The sequence below is a fragment of the Mastigoproctus giganteus genome, chromosome 13 (genome assembly GCF_048544385.1).
Source record: "Mastigoproctus giganteus isolate SK-2022 chromosome 13, ASM4854438v1, whole genome shotgun sequence".
Taxonomy (NCBI): Eukaryota; Metazoa; Arthropoda; class Arachnida; order Uropygi; family Thelyphonidae; genus Mastigoproctus; species Mastigoproctus giganteus.
Genome location: NC_143587.1, coordinates 95,995,437 through 96,009,038, shown reverse-complemented (window position 1 = coordinate 96,009,038; position 13,602 = coordinate 95,995,437). Strand labels below are relative to the sequence as shown.

The 13,602-nt window shown below is 38.1% G+C and overlaps 1 protein-coding gene across 4 annotated transcripts in view; it reads left to right on the top strand.

The window, feature by feature from the left end:
* LOC150076271 (uncharacterized) overlaps positions 1 to 13,602 on the top strand; it is a 695,145-nt gene that overhangs the window by 607,651 nt on the left and 73,892 nt on the right. The window lies entirely within an intron of this gene.

The window sequence follows — 13,602 nt, the reverse complement described above, 5'->3', positions numbered from 1 at the left end:
TTGTGCTGTCCGCAAAGTGATTGCGAAATTTGAAGCAACAGGACATCTTGGTGTTCATCCAGGTAGAGGTCAAAAATGAGTGGACTCCTCTCGTGTTGAAGATGTGGCTATGGTTGTCATGGATTTATCAAGTCATTCTCCATGTGGTAGCTCAAGTGTGCTAGCTGTTTCTTGTGAAGTGGACATGCCGTATTCCACTGTAAGGCTAGTAATGGGTCCAGTGTTGCGGTACTATCCTTACAAGATGCACATGCTACTTGTAAGGATAGTACTAAATTTATGACACATACACATTTCAGTTTCTGGCATGAATGATAGTGGATATCACTTTGGAGTGATGAAGCCCACTTCTGCTTAAATGGACAAGTGAATATGCACAACTGTTGCATTTGGGCAACAGAAAACCCTCGAGTTATCCAAAAGGTCCCGTTTTGCATTCTCCAAAAGTGACAGCGTGGTTGGATTTACAGCCACATTCATGATTGGGCCATATTTTTTGAATAGGTAACACCGACTGGACTCCACGCCTGTTCTGTCACTGGACAGCGATATTATGAAATGTTGGCAAATGTTGCAATACCAGAGCTGCAACAACATGGGTGCCTTCAGGATACCATATTCATGCAAGATGGTGCACCACCCCACATCCACCGTTGTGTCCAAAGATTGCTAAGGCAACACTTTACAGATGAACGGGTCAACAGCCATTATTTTCAGACATCTTGGCCACCCAATCACCAGACCTCACCCCATGCGACTTCTGGTTGTGAGGTTTTTTGAAGAACCAGGTGTATTGGGAAGGATGTCAATCTCTGGCAGATCTGAAGGACAGCATTAGATGTCATGTGCTGGTTATTCCAGTTGACATGTTATCTGCTGTAGAAAATGCTGTTCTTTGAATATAAACTGTTGTTAACCAAAATGGAGGATATAAACTGTTGTTAACCAATGTTGTTAACCAAAATGAACAATTGTAGTGCTGTTCAAGTGATTTGTATTGCCACAGCACCATATAGTGACAAAATTTGTAACTAATTTTTTTTCCCAATAAATGGCAAGTGCATTCTTTATTGTACCTGTTGTCCAAATTTCTCTTCAGTACAAGCCTTAGAACTCACTCCAGAGCCTTCTACATAGGGATACTTTAATTTTAACAACCCTGTATTTCATGTGTTTGGTGTGCCCGTTCTACTATTCTAATCCTATTGCTATTTATTTTATTATTTTTTTTTTTTATTTGGTGAACAGGCTCATCACCGATCATGTATACATAGTAAAAAGTGTTGCCACTGATTAAGAAACTGTTATAAAAGACTAGTTATCATACAAAATCTAACTAAACATGCCTTCAAATAAATATGGGGGTTGAAATGACTCACAATCACTCATGATGATGGCAAAGTACCCATCATCATCAATATATAAGTTAAAAAGTAAAATGCTGAATGCTGGATCTACCATCACTGTAAATTTCACTGTTTTTCAGTGAAATTTATAGTGATGGCACAGCCTTAAATACCACAGCAGAATCATGATTCAGTACCTACAATCAAAGTTTCATGGCAATCAACCTCTGCACATGCAGATAGACCAGAAATAGCATGCTCTCAAGTCATATCTATTTCCAGTAACAGTGTGATCCATCAACAGTAGCAGTATCGTCTCTGATAAAATTTGTTGATTAAAATTTTGTCCAGAAGGTATACTGTTGTCCACATAGGAAGTATGACTAAAAAATTCTAGGACTAACCATGTTAAAAAAACTGCTGTCACAACCGATTACAAAACTAGTAGTGCATGCGTGTTTCTTCATCTAATTACGGTGGCTCTAATTTGCTGGGAATTTATTATGTATCTCACAGTATTAAATTAAATTAAAATGGTTTTTGTTTCAAAAATGTAAAAATCACTGAAGAATTTATAGAACTGTGCAGAAACCCAAAATTTCTGATTAAATTGAGGAAAACTCCCACCAAAAGCTGTTATGTGATACAGAAACTCTGTAGAAAGGCCAGAAATGTGTGTCGAGCTATGTTGTGCTGTGCACGTGTTGTTTAATTGTTTCTGGCCACTTTTCTACCAGGAAGATGCATCCTGATGATACCCATCTATGCCACAAAGAAGGCAGATCACAAATGAGTGCAAACTGCAGCAAACCTTCAGTACTGAATACCCAAACCATTCAAAAAATGAGCAAATAAAATTTTAAAATAATAATAAAGTAATAAAAATGATAAAATTAAAAATAAATAAATTAAAATTAAACAAAATAAGAAAATTATAATGAAATAAAATAAAAATAAAGAATTGATAGCAAACTACCAAAAAAAATCGAAAAAAAAAAAAAAAAAAAAAATTATAAAAAATAAAATAAAATAAAATATCCCATACCAGTGCAAGGCTGGGCCAACAAAAACAATAGAAGAAGAAATATTAGAAAAAAGGAGAAGGAGGATGTAGAATAAAAAGTAAACACTTGATAAATGGGCAAAAAAAGACATGAAATAAAAGGAGATATAAAGATTCCACACAACATAACCTGTGCCAGCAGATGATCCCACCTCATGACCAGTAGGAGACAGAAGACAAGAAAACAATAATCATTCAGCATTGTACAAGAGTAATGATTAGGAACTGTCCAAGTTGAAAGTGGTGGTGGTGAAGATGCTTGCAAAAAAAAAAAAAAAAAAAAAAAAAAAAGCAGATTATAAGAAAATACAATTTATATGCTTCTGTCCTCATATAGGTAACCATCCAGTTGACATTTGAATTTATTCAAACTATCGGCCTCCACTGTCTGCGAGGGCAACTCATTCCAGTAATCAATGACTTTCCAGCTAAAAGAATTCCCAGTAATTAGAATTTATGGCCCCTAATTCTGGAATTCTTACGTTATGTCTAAAAAGTCAACAGAAAAGGAGGTCTAAGATAATAGCAAAATTGGGTCAGAAAATTGCTATCTTGGGGGGATACACGGACTAATAGATTAACAGTAGACGCTGGCAGAGGTGAAAGTGATTCTTGCACTGCTTCTATTCAAATACAACTGGGCAGCAGCCTGGAAAGCAAGGCAATGGGGATTTCCAGGACTGCTGGGTGTCAGTGGAACAAGTAAATACATGGGCTGTGTTAGAGTAACTAAGAGTAGAAACAGGTGCATGTATACTTGCATGTACACCAATGCTAGGTGTATAGTTAATAAATTTGATTAGCTTGAAGTGCTAGTCAAGACATCAGAGGCAGATATTGTTGGGATATTAGAGACATGGTGTCATACAGACATAGCAGTGCAGAATTGGAATTTGGGGAGAACTATGTGTACAGAAAGGATAGACAGCACAGGAAGGGAGGAGGGGTTATGCTGTTAGTTAAGAAACACATAAAATCTAAGGAAGTGCATCCAATTGATGTTGGTAGACAATGCAATGTTGAGTCTGTTTGGTGTGACATAAGCACTGGGAAAGGAAAAATGAGAGTAGGTGTGTGTTATAGGCCTAATGAATCTGATGAGTATAATGAGCATTTTTGTACAGAGAAATAAGAGTGGGCCAGTAAATCAGAGTGTCTTATAATGGGGGATTTTAATTTCCCAGAGATTAACTGGAATTTGTGGGTTGTTCACTCACACACTAGCAAGGCTTTTGTGGATTTATTGAATGATTGTTTTCTACAGCAGCATGTTCGGGAGGCAATTAGAGGGAGAAATATTCTTGATCTGATTATCAGTAATGATTCTTCATGCATCAAGAATCTGCAGATAAAGGAACCACTAGGTAACAGTGATCAGTGTGCTGAAGTGGGATTTACTCAAAGCGGATCAGGGGTAAAGGGAAGGGTTTTTACTTTCGTAAAGGTGACTACAGTGGTGTGAGACAGTATTTAAATTCTATACGGTGGGACCAACTGATGCTGTTACCAACAGCAAATTCAAAATGGGAAGCATTCAAAGAACTTATCTTGCAAGCTACTAGGCTTTACATACCAACTAAGAAATATTGTTCAAGGTTTAGGCCTAAGTGGATGTCAGATGAACTAATGCATACGGCACAGAAGAAAAATGGATGGGATACATATAAATTAACAGATGACAAAAAAGCCTATGATAAATATAAACTGGTCTGTAACCAAGTCACAAAGGAGGTTAGGCAGGCAAAGGAAGATTATGAGAAATCTTTGGCAAAGGATGCAAAGAAAAACAGCAGAGAGAGTTCTTTATTTATGTAAACTCTAGAAGGAAGGGGATGAATCAGATTGATCCACTTGATATCGATGGTTCAACTGTTGATGATCCTGCTCAGGTAGCTAACAAACTAAATGAATATTTTGCATCTACATTCACACATGAGGAGTTATTCAGGGAGACGAATGCCAGAGGTGTATTCAACTCTAGCAATAAGCTAGATAATCTTCTAATAACTGAGAGTAAAGTGGAGGAGAAATTGTTGAAGATAAACATAAGCAAGACACCTGGGGTGGATGGAATCTATCCAGTTATATTAAAGGAAGCAGCAAAGGGAGTAAGCAAACCCTTAGACATAATTATGAGAGCTTCCTTTGACTCAGGGGAGGTACCCATGGACTGGAGATGCGCAAATGTGACCCCAATCCACAAAGGAGGATCAAGAGGAGACACAGGAGACCTCTTAGTTTAACTTCTGTTCTAGAGAAATTAATGGAGGCACTGGTTAAAAAAGCATTGCAGGATCATGTAGACAAGACTTCAACTATAGCTCGGACACAGCATGGGTTGGTAAGGGGAAGTCTTGTCTTACCAATTTGATTGGATACTATGATGTAGTCACAAAGGAACAAAGAAAGAATTATGCAAAGAATAATTTTGATATCATATATTTGGATCTTAGAAAGGCTTTTGATACTGCTGCACAAATTGGAGCAGTGTATCATTGGAGGCAAATTGCTGCTATGGATAAAGGGATGGTTGAGCGGCAGAAGACAGAGTGGGAATCAGTGGACACTGCTCTTCGTGGACTAATATTATTAGTGAAGTCCCACAGGGTTCGGTGTTGGGTCCATTGTTGTTTTCTGCATTCATCAATGATATTGATGATGGTATGTCAAGCTTAATGTCCAAGTTTGCAGATGATACAAAGGTCGGCAGGGTTGTTAATGACACTAATGACAGTATGCTGCTGCAACAGGATCTAGAAAAGTTGAGCAGATGGGCTGAGAGGTGGCAACTGAAGTTTAACATTGACAAATGTCAAGTACTGCATATTGGAAGCAATAACCCCAGAGTAACGTATCAACTGTGTGGTACTACACTGACATTGGTAGAGAGTGAAAAGGACCTGGGGGTAATTGTGCAGGCAGATATGAAGTCTTCTGAGAAGTGCAGACAGTCTGCAAAAGTAGCTTAATGTGTCTTGTTAATGATTTACAGGAATTTTTCTAGCAGGGATAAGGAGGTGATTATTCCCTTGTATAAGGCAATTGTCAGGCCACACCTTCAGCCCTGTATACAGGTCTGGAGGCCTCATTTTAAGAAGGATGTAGAGCTGTTGGAACGTGTACGGAGAAGGGCAACAAGATTAATAAATGGAACAAAGGGTTTTTCTTATGAAGAAAGGCTTAAGTTTTGTAAATTGCAGTGTCTGGAGACTAGGCACCTGCGAGGTGATCTGATTGAGGTGTATAAAGCCTTGAATGGTTTGAGCATGCTTAATGCTGATGAGATTCTTCCTCTTGCTCAGAATAATCGTCTGAGAGGGCATAAATTCAAATTGAGGAAAGACAGTTATAGGATAGATGTGAGGAAGTTTGCCTTTAGCCAGCGTGTGGTTGATTGCTGGAATAAACTTCCATCTGTCGTGGTAGAAGTTGATAGCTTAAACAGATTCAAGGCAGAACTGGATAAACATTTGGAGTGAGTGGATCGGTGAAATGAGAAGGATCTGTGTGTTTTTTTTGTTTTTTTTTTTTTTGGCTGATGCTATATAAGCTTGCTTTCTTGCGTCATGTGCCCTTGCTAATGCTAAAAACCTCTAAGTGATTTGTAAGTCCAGAGGAAGGCAACCATTTAATACTTGTAGCCCATCTGTTGAGACAGTGTGACTGAAACAACTCACTATTAAAAGCATACATCTTTGAATGGAGGAGAGTTTCCTCTTGTTTAGTAACCTTCTCAGTATACCAAAACCAGGTGCCAGCACCATAGATACAAATCAGAACAAACACTACTTTTGTACATAAGACAGTGGGTATGGTGATTAATACCCCAGGAATGAAGGATTGATGTCACAAATGGACATTTTTTATTTATTGGTTTATGGCAACTCCACATGTAATATGTGTAGTTATTGTATAGATAAAAAGGCCAATCAGTGTAGTGATGTATGTGTATTGTAGCGTAGTGTTGGGTTATGTTGTTCGTGTTGAGTGACTGGCCACTTTGCCTAGCCTGCCACAGCAAGCTGTAGCAGTCTAGTTACCATCCGTGGCACATGGAGCTGGGCAAGGGATCTACTTTCTAGCGCTCCTGAGTCATACTTTTCAATCATATACAGATAGGGTTAGGATTCCAGCATCAACATGAGACGTTGGAGAGTCTCAAGAAAGAAACGTGGAAGCTAGGACAGGAAAGAAGAGAATGATAGGGACATAGAAGAAAGAACAAGAGAAACTGAAGACAGAAAAGGAAATATTCATCAGAAGTAATTCTGATACCTCCTCATCATCGAATTCCACCATATACAATACAGTTACCTCAGAAAAACTTGACAGTCCATAGTTGTACATGAACAAACTTCCAGCCAGTCGTTAGTTGTACACACAAACCTCCAGATGCAAAAGTCAGCACAAATAGTAGAGCTGGTTCTCCTGAGCACACGCATGGTACACAGTTTCTGTATACTAAGTTGTGGGCCATCAGTAGCCTCTACAGTGTGGTCAAGTGAATTGTCAAAATGTTGAGCTTCCAAGTAGTACAAACAATTTTCTGAAGGAGGAGAAAACATCCATGACAATTCTCAATCCATCTGACAATGAACAAAACAGAAACTCATGAAAATATTGAAAAATTGCAGTAACATGTTTGTACAGGTTGTAGTTAACTATTAGAATGAAAACTGAACAATTGTGATGAATATAGGAGGATGTTTGTCAAATTTTAACCACTAGTCTTGAAATGAATAAAGTCTGTGTGAAGGTGCACCAAAAATACTGGACTTATGACAAATGACTGAGTGGGAAATATGTTTGCATCAACCTTTTGGACATAATTCAAGCAGAACTGAAATTACTGGATAACATCATCACAAATGAATTTCAAAATGGCAGTGTGTTCAGATGATGACAGTGAGTTCTGTCTGACTGAAAATAGCAAGAATGAACAAATAAAAATTCAAGGCCATGGGGGGGGGGGAAAAAGGTGTTGTCCGCTCAAAATATGCAGATGTCATTTAATCTAAAGATTTAGGTTGACGTAATCAGACTTTTAAAGTGTTGCTGGTCTTTATAATTTTTCTGCATGTAAACGAAAAATTATACAAATGATTTATTAGATAGTATGAATCAGAGATGTAATACTCAATATGTTCTACGTTGATAATAATATTAGTAAATTAATAAGAGGAGTTTACCTCAATATCGTACGTGGAACACTTCCGTATGATACCCTCCAGAAATTAGAACGGAAAAAACGAAAAAAATCGCAACTTACCGGTACATAAAAGTAAAATATAAATAATTAAAGAAAAATATAAATAATCAATTTAACACAATACAAAAACAATTAAAATTCAAATTAACGCAATTAAAAGAATCTAACGAAAATATTCAAAACGATTTTCCTTCCTGAAGCTGACAATGCTTTTCGACCGACTGTCGTGATCACAGGAACGAAAATTACCGAATCAGGCTAAACCTGCAACTTAAATAGTGATTATATGTCTTCGCGCATGCGCGTAAAGGTCCACGCATCAGAGATCAAATATAGCCGCCGAACATTAACAGAATTCTCGTGTAATTTAATTTCAACGGTTTCTGCAATTAATAGTCGCGTATAATTTCGTTGAACATTAAGTATTTTGGCCTCGTTAAATAAAAAAGTATGTTTTTCGTTAACGGCATGAAAGGCTAATTCTGACGCTGCTGAACGAGAAGCACGAACTGAGGCTTCGTGTTGATTTACACGGATATTAAGAGAAAACCGGGTCGAACCTTGGTAAGACGAGTCGCAATCACCGCAAGAAATGTTGTATACTAGATCATTAATTTGTGTTGCGAACGCGGAAAGAACCGAGCGATTGTTCAGTATAGTGTGTAACTTCCGTATGGGCCTAGCTATAATTTTAAATTCGGTATCTTTAAAGAATCTGTTAAGCTGTTTGTGCCACTGTTCAACATATGGGACAGAAATAAAGTATTTTTTGATATTACTATTGTTGATTGGTGTAGTATTTTGTATCCTATCCTTAGCTTGTACCCTAATTCGATTTATTGTGTTAATGGGATAACCCCTGTTTAAGAATCTGCTAGTTAATATTTGTATTTCTGAGTCCAAAGCAGAACCCGTCGTTGAATATTTATAGGCATTTAGAAATTGATTAAAGATAATCGATCTTTTGTAGGTGAACGGGTGGTAGCTATTATAATGTAGAAGCATACCGGTGTTTGTGGGTTTTCGATAGATGCTAAATTGTATTTTGTTCGAGTCCCGGGTAAGCGTGAAATTTAGAAAGTTTAATGACTTTGTATCCGTATCTTCCCTTTCCAATGTAAATTTGAGTCTAGAATGAATATTATTAAACGAATGTAAAATGTCTTGGATAGTACTACTATCGGTAATGGCTAGAACATCGTCTAAATACCTCCCATAGTATGTGATACGGGGACGAAAAGGTGTCAAATGTATCTGTTCAATCGTTGAGAGATAGATCTCTGACATTAAGCCACTCAGGCTCAAACCCATTGGTAATCCAAAAATTTGTTTGTACACCTTGTCTCGAAAGGTGATGTAGTTAGCCTCAACTAACAGTTTAATTAAGTGAAAAATTTCCTTAATAGGCAGCTTCGTATAATTAATCGGTGTCGAGTTTTTATTTAACATATCCCAAATAATATCTAATGTGTATTCAACGTTCTGGAGGGTATCATACGGAAGTGTTCCACGTACGATATTGAGGTAAACTCCTCTTATTAATTTACTAATATTATTATCAACGTAGAACATATTGAGTATTACATCTCTGATTCATACTATCTAATTAATTTTTAAACTCTTATTGACTATTTCATTCACTTCCTGTCTCTCCAGTAGTATACAATCGATACACACAATTATGGGAGATTTTTTGAATGGCTTGGTACAAAATTACATTAAATCTACACTAAGGTACTCGGCCCAAAGTTACCATATTTCTTTCCTAAAATATTGCCTTCAAAACAACATCGTTCCGAAGTTTGCCAGGGTGAATTTAAATCAAAAAATTGCAGGCATAAAACAACTAACACTGGCGACATCACGTAATATTGTTAAGCTTGCCTTAAAATCTCGATATTCGGATAAACAGAAATACCTTTCCCAGGTTAGGAAGCTTCGCGATAAAGTAAAAAATTATCTACATCCGAACGATTGGTCGGTATTGAAGACCTCCATAGATTTGCGACGGGAAGCACAAGCCTCAGAAATAAAAAACAGACACGTTAATAAGTTGCAAACATTATCGAATAGTTCAAGACACGTTCATGCAAATTCTAACACATTGTCGCGAGCTTGCGACCAAGTTCACACGAGTTGGGTGACATCCCCCCCACAGACACACAACGCACTACCACAGAATATGTCGGCTAGTTCACGAACACCCCCTCACCCAGTATCCAACGAACCGACATATCAACAGGTTACTAATCTTTCCTCGTGTACACTATCGCAGGACCAGATTTCACTTTTATCCAAAGGATTAAATTATAATTTACCACCTCGAAAGCTGCCAAAAAAACAATGCGTAATTGATATTGAATTTGGACTTCATAGTGTTCCACAAAAAGATGTATTTATTCAACAAGTTAACCAAGTAGTGAATAACATAAAAGAAACGCGACTTCCTAAAATGAATACACATGACAGTTCAGCTTTACGAGAACTTCGAGAAAATAAGGACATTATTATACAGAGGGCGGATAAAGGAGATACAGTGGTAATACTAGATAAACATGATTATATTAATAAGTTAGATTCAGTTGTGTCTGATACCTCCACTTATCGTGAAGTAGACCCGGCACTGTTTACCAATTTGGTAAATCAATACAATAAAACGTTAACCACATATCGTAAAAACGACTACATTACTATGGTTCAGTTGAAGGAATTGAAGTCCAGAACATACAATATTCCTGCACTTTTCGGTCAGGTAAAATTACACAAGCCTGGATTTCCTATTCGACCTATTGTTTCCTACAGGAACTCGGCATTTTCAGCCTTAGCCACACATGTATATAACATTATAAAACCATTTAGACAGGTTATACAATTTGGGATTAAGAATTACGATACATTATTTAATAATCTTAAAGACTGTAGACTCGGCGACAATGACAATTTATTCTCATTAGATGTTACCTCATTATAGCCGACTGGGCTAGCCGAGTGGGTAAAAGTACCTGCCCGGCAACCCAAAGGTCGCGGGTTCGATTCCCGCCTCGGGCTTGGATCAAAGTACTGCAAAAACCTTGGGAGGTGCAATATGGCCACAGAAGCCGATGCGCCAACAACTACCAAAAAAAAAAAAAAAAAAAAAACCTCATTATATACGAATGTAAACGTTGAATACACATTAGATATTATTTGGGATATGTTAAATAAAAACTCGACACCGATTAATTATACGAAGCTGCCTGTTAAGGAAATTTTTCACTTAATTAAACTGTTAGTTGAGGCTAACTACATCAGCTTTCGAGACAAGGTGTACAAGGTGGATAGACAGGACAGAAAGGGAGGGGGTGTTATGCTGTTAATTAAGAAAAACATAAAATCAAAGGAAGTGCACCCAGTTAATATAGATGAACAGTGCTCTGTTGAGTCAGTTTGGTGTGAGATAAGCACTGCGAAAGGAAAAATAAGAGTAGGAGTGTGTTATAGGCCTAATGACTTGAATGAGTACAACGAACAATTGTACAGAGAAATAGAGTGGGCCAGTAAATCAGAATGTCTTATAATGGGGGATTTTAACTTCCCAGATATTGACTGGAACTTGTGGGTTGGTCACTCACACACTAGTCAGACTTTTGTGGAGTTATTGAATGATTGTTTTCTGCAGCAGCATGTTCGAGAGGCAACCAGAGAAAGTAACACTCTTGATCTGGTTATCAGCAGTGATCATTCTTGTATTAAGAATTTGCAGATAAAGGAACCACTAGGTGGCAGTGATCACAGTGTGCTGAAGTGGGATTTACTCAAAGAGGTAACTACCGTCAGGGGTAAAGGAAAGGGTTTTTGCTTCCGTAAAGGGGAGTACAGTGGTCTCAGACAGTTTTTAAATTCTGTACAATGGGATCAACTGACGATGTTACAAACAGTAAATTCTAAGTGGGAAGCATTCAAAGAATTAATCGTGGAAGCTACTAGACTTTATATACCGATTAAGAAATATCGTTCAAGGTTTAGGCCTAAATGGTTATCAAATGAACTAATGAGACTCTTGACAGAGAAGAAAAATGCATGGGATGCATATAAATTATCAGGTGACGCAGAAGCCTGTGGCAGATATAAGCTAGTCTGTAATCAGGTCACAAAGGAGGTTCGGCAGGCGAAGGCGGATTACGAGAAATCTTTGGCAAAAGATGCTAAGAAAAACAGCAAGGATTTCTTTACTTATATAAACTCTAAAAGGAAGGGGATGAATATGATTGGTCCACTTGACATCGATGGTTCGACTGTTGATGATCCTGCTCAGATAGCAAACAAACTGAATGAGTATTTTGCATCTACATTCACACGTGAGGAATTATTACAATTTGAAAATGGAAGAAGGTTATCAAATTGTAGCAGTGTGCTTAATGATTTTGTAATAACTGAGAGCAAAGTGGAGGAGAAATTGTTGAAGTTAAACATAAGAAAGGCACCAGGGGTGGATGGGATCTATCCAGTTATTTTAAAGGAGGCAGCAAAGCAACTAAGCAAACCCTTAGCCATAATTATGAGAGCATCCTTGGACTCAGGGGAGGTTCCCACGGACTGGAGATGTGCAAATGTGTCCCCAATTCACAAAGGTGGATCGAAGGGTGACACGAGTAATTACAGACCAGTTAGTTTAACTTCTGTTCCGGGTAAAATAATGGAGTCGCTGGTTAAAGATGCATTGCAGGATCATCTAGACAAGACTGCAGCAATAAATCAAACACAGCATGGGTTTGTTAAGGGAAAGTCTTGTCTGACAAATTTGATTGGTTATTATGATGTGGTCACAAAGGAACTGGATGCAAAAAATAATTTTGATATCATATACTTGGATTTCAGGAAAGCTTTTGACACTGTTGCGCATGGAAGACTACTGTACAAATTGGAGCAGAATGGTATTAAGGGTAAGTTGCTACAATGGATAAAAGGATGGTTAAGTGGGAGAAGACAGAGGGTGGTAATCAATGGGTGCTGCTCTTCGTGGACTAATGTTATTAGTGGAGTTCCACAGGGTTCGGTGTTGGGTCCACTGTTGTTTTGTGTATTTATCAATGATATTGATGAAGGTATATCAGGCTTAATGTCGAAGTTTGCAGATGATACAAGGTTGGCAGGATTGTTAATGACAGTAATGGCAGTGTGCTACTGCAACAGGATCTAGATAATTTGGGCAGATGGGCTAAGAAGTGGCAACTGAAATTCAACCTTGACAAATGCAAAGTACTGCATATGGGTAGAAGTAACCCCAGAGAAACGTACCAACTGTGTGGTACTACACTTAAGGTGGTAGAAAATGAAAAAGACCTGGGAGTAATTGTGCAGTCAGATATGACGTTTTCTGAGCAGTGCAGACAGGCTGCTAGGGCGGGTCATGGGGTTTTGTCAATGATATATAGGAATTTTGCTAGCAGGGAAAAGGAGGTGATTGTCCCTCTGTATAAGGCAATGGTCAGGCCACGCCTTGAGTACTGCGTACAGGTCTGGAGGCCTCATTTTAGGAAGGATGTAGATTTGCTTGAGCGTGTACAGAGAAGAGCAACACGATTGGTGAGGGGAATGAAGGGATTCTCTTACCAAGAGAGGCTTAAGTTCTGCAAATTGCAGTGGCTGGAGACTAGGCACCTGCGCGGTGATCTGATTGAGGTCTATAAGGCCTTGAATGGGTTGAGCACGCTGAATTCTGATGGGATCCTTCCACTTGTTCAGATTACCAACCTACGGGGACATAAGTTCAAATTAAGAAAGGACAGATGTAGAATAGATGTGCGGAAATTTGCCTTTAGCCAGCGGGTGGTTAATTGCTGGAACAAACTTCCATCTGTCGTTGTAGAAGTTGATAGGTTAAATAAATTTAAGGAGGAACTGGACAGGCATTTGGAGGGAATGGTGTGATTTTTTTTTTTTTTTTTTTTTTGGCTGATGCTGCATAAGCTCCTACACTTGCTTTCTTGCATCATGTGCCACTA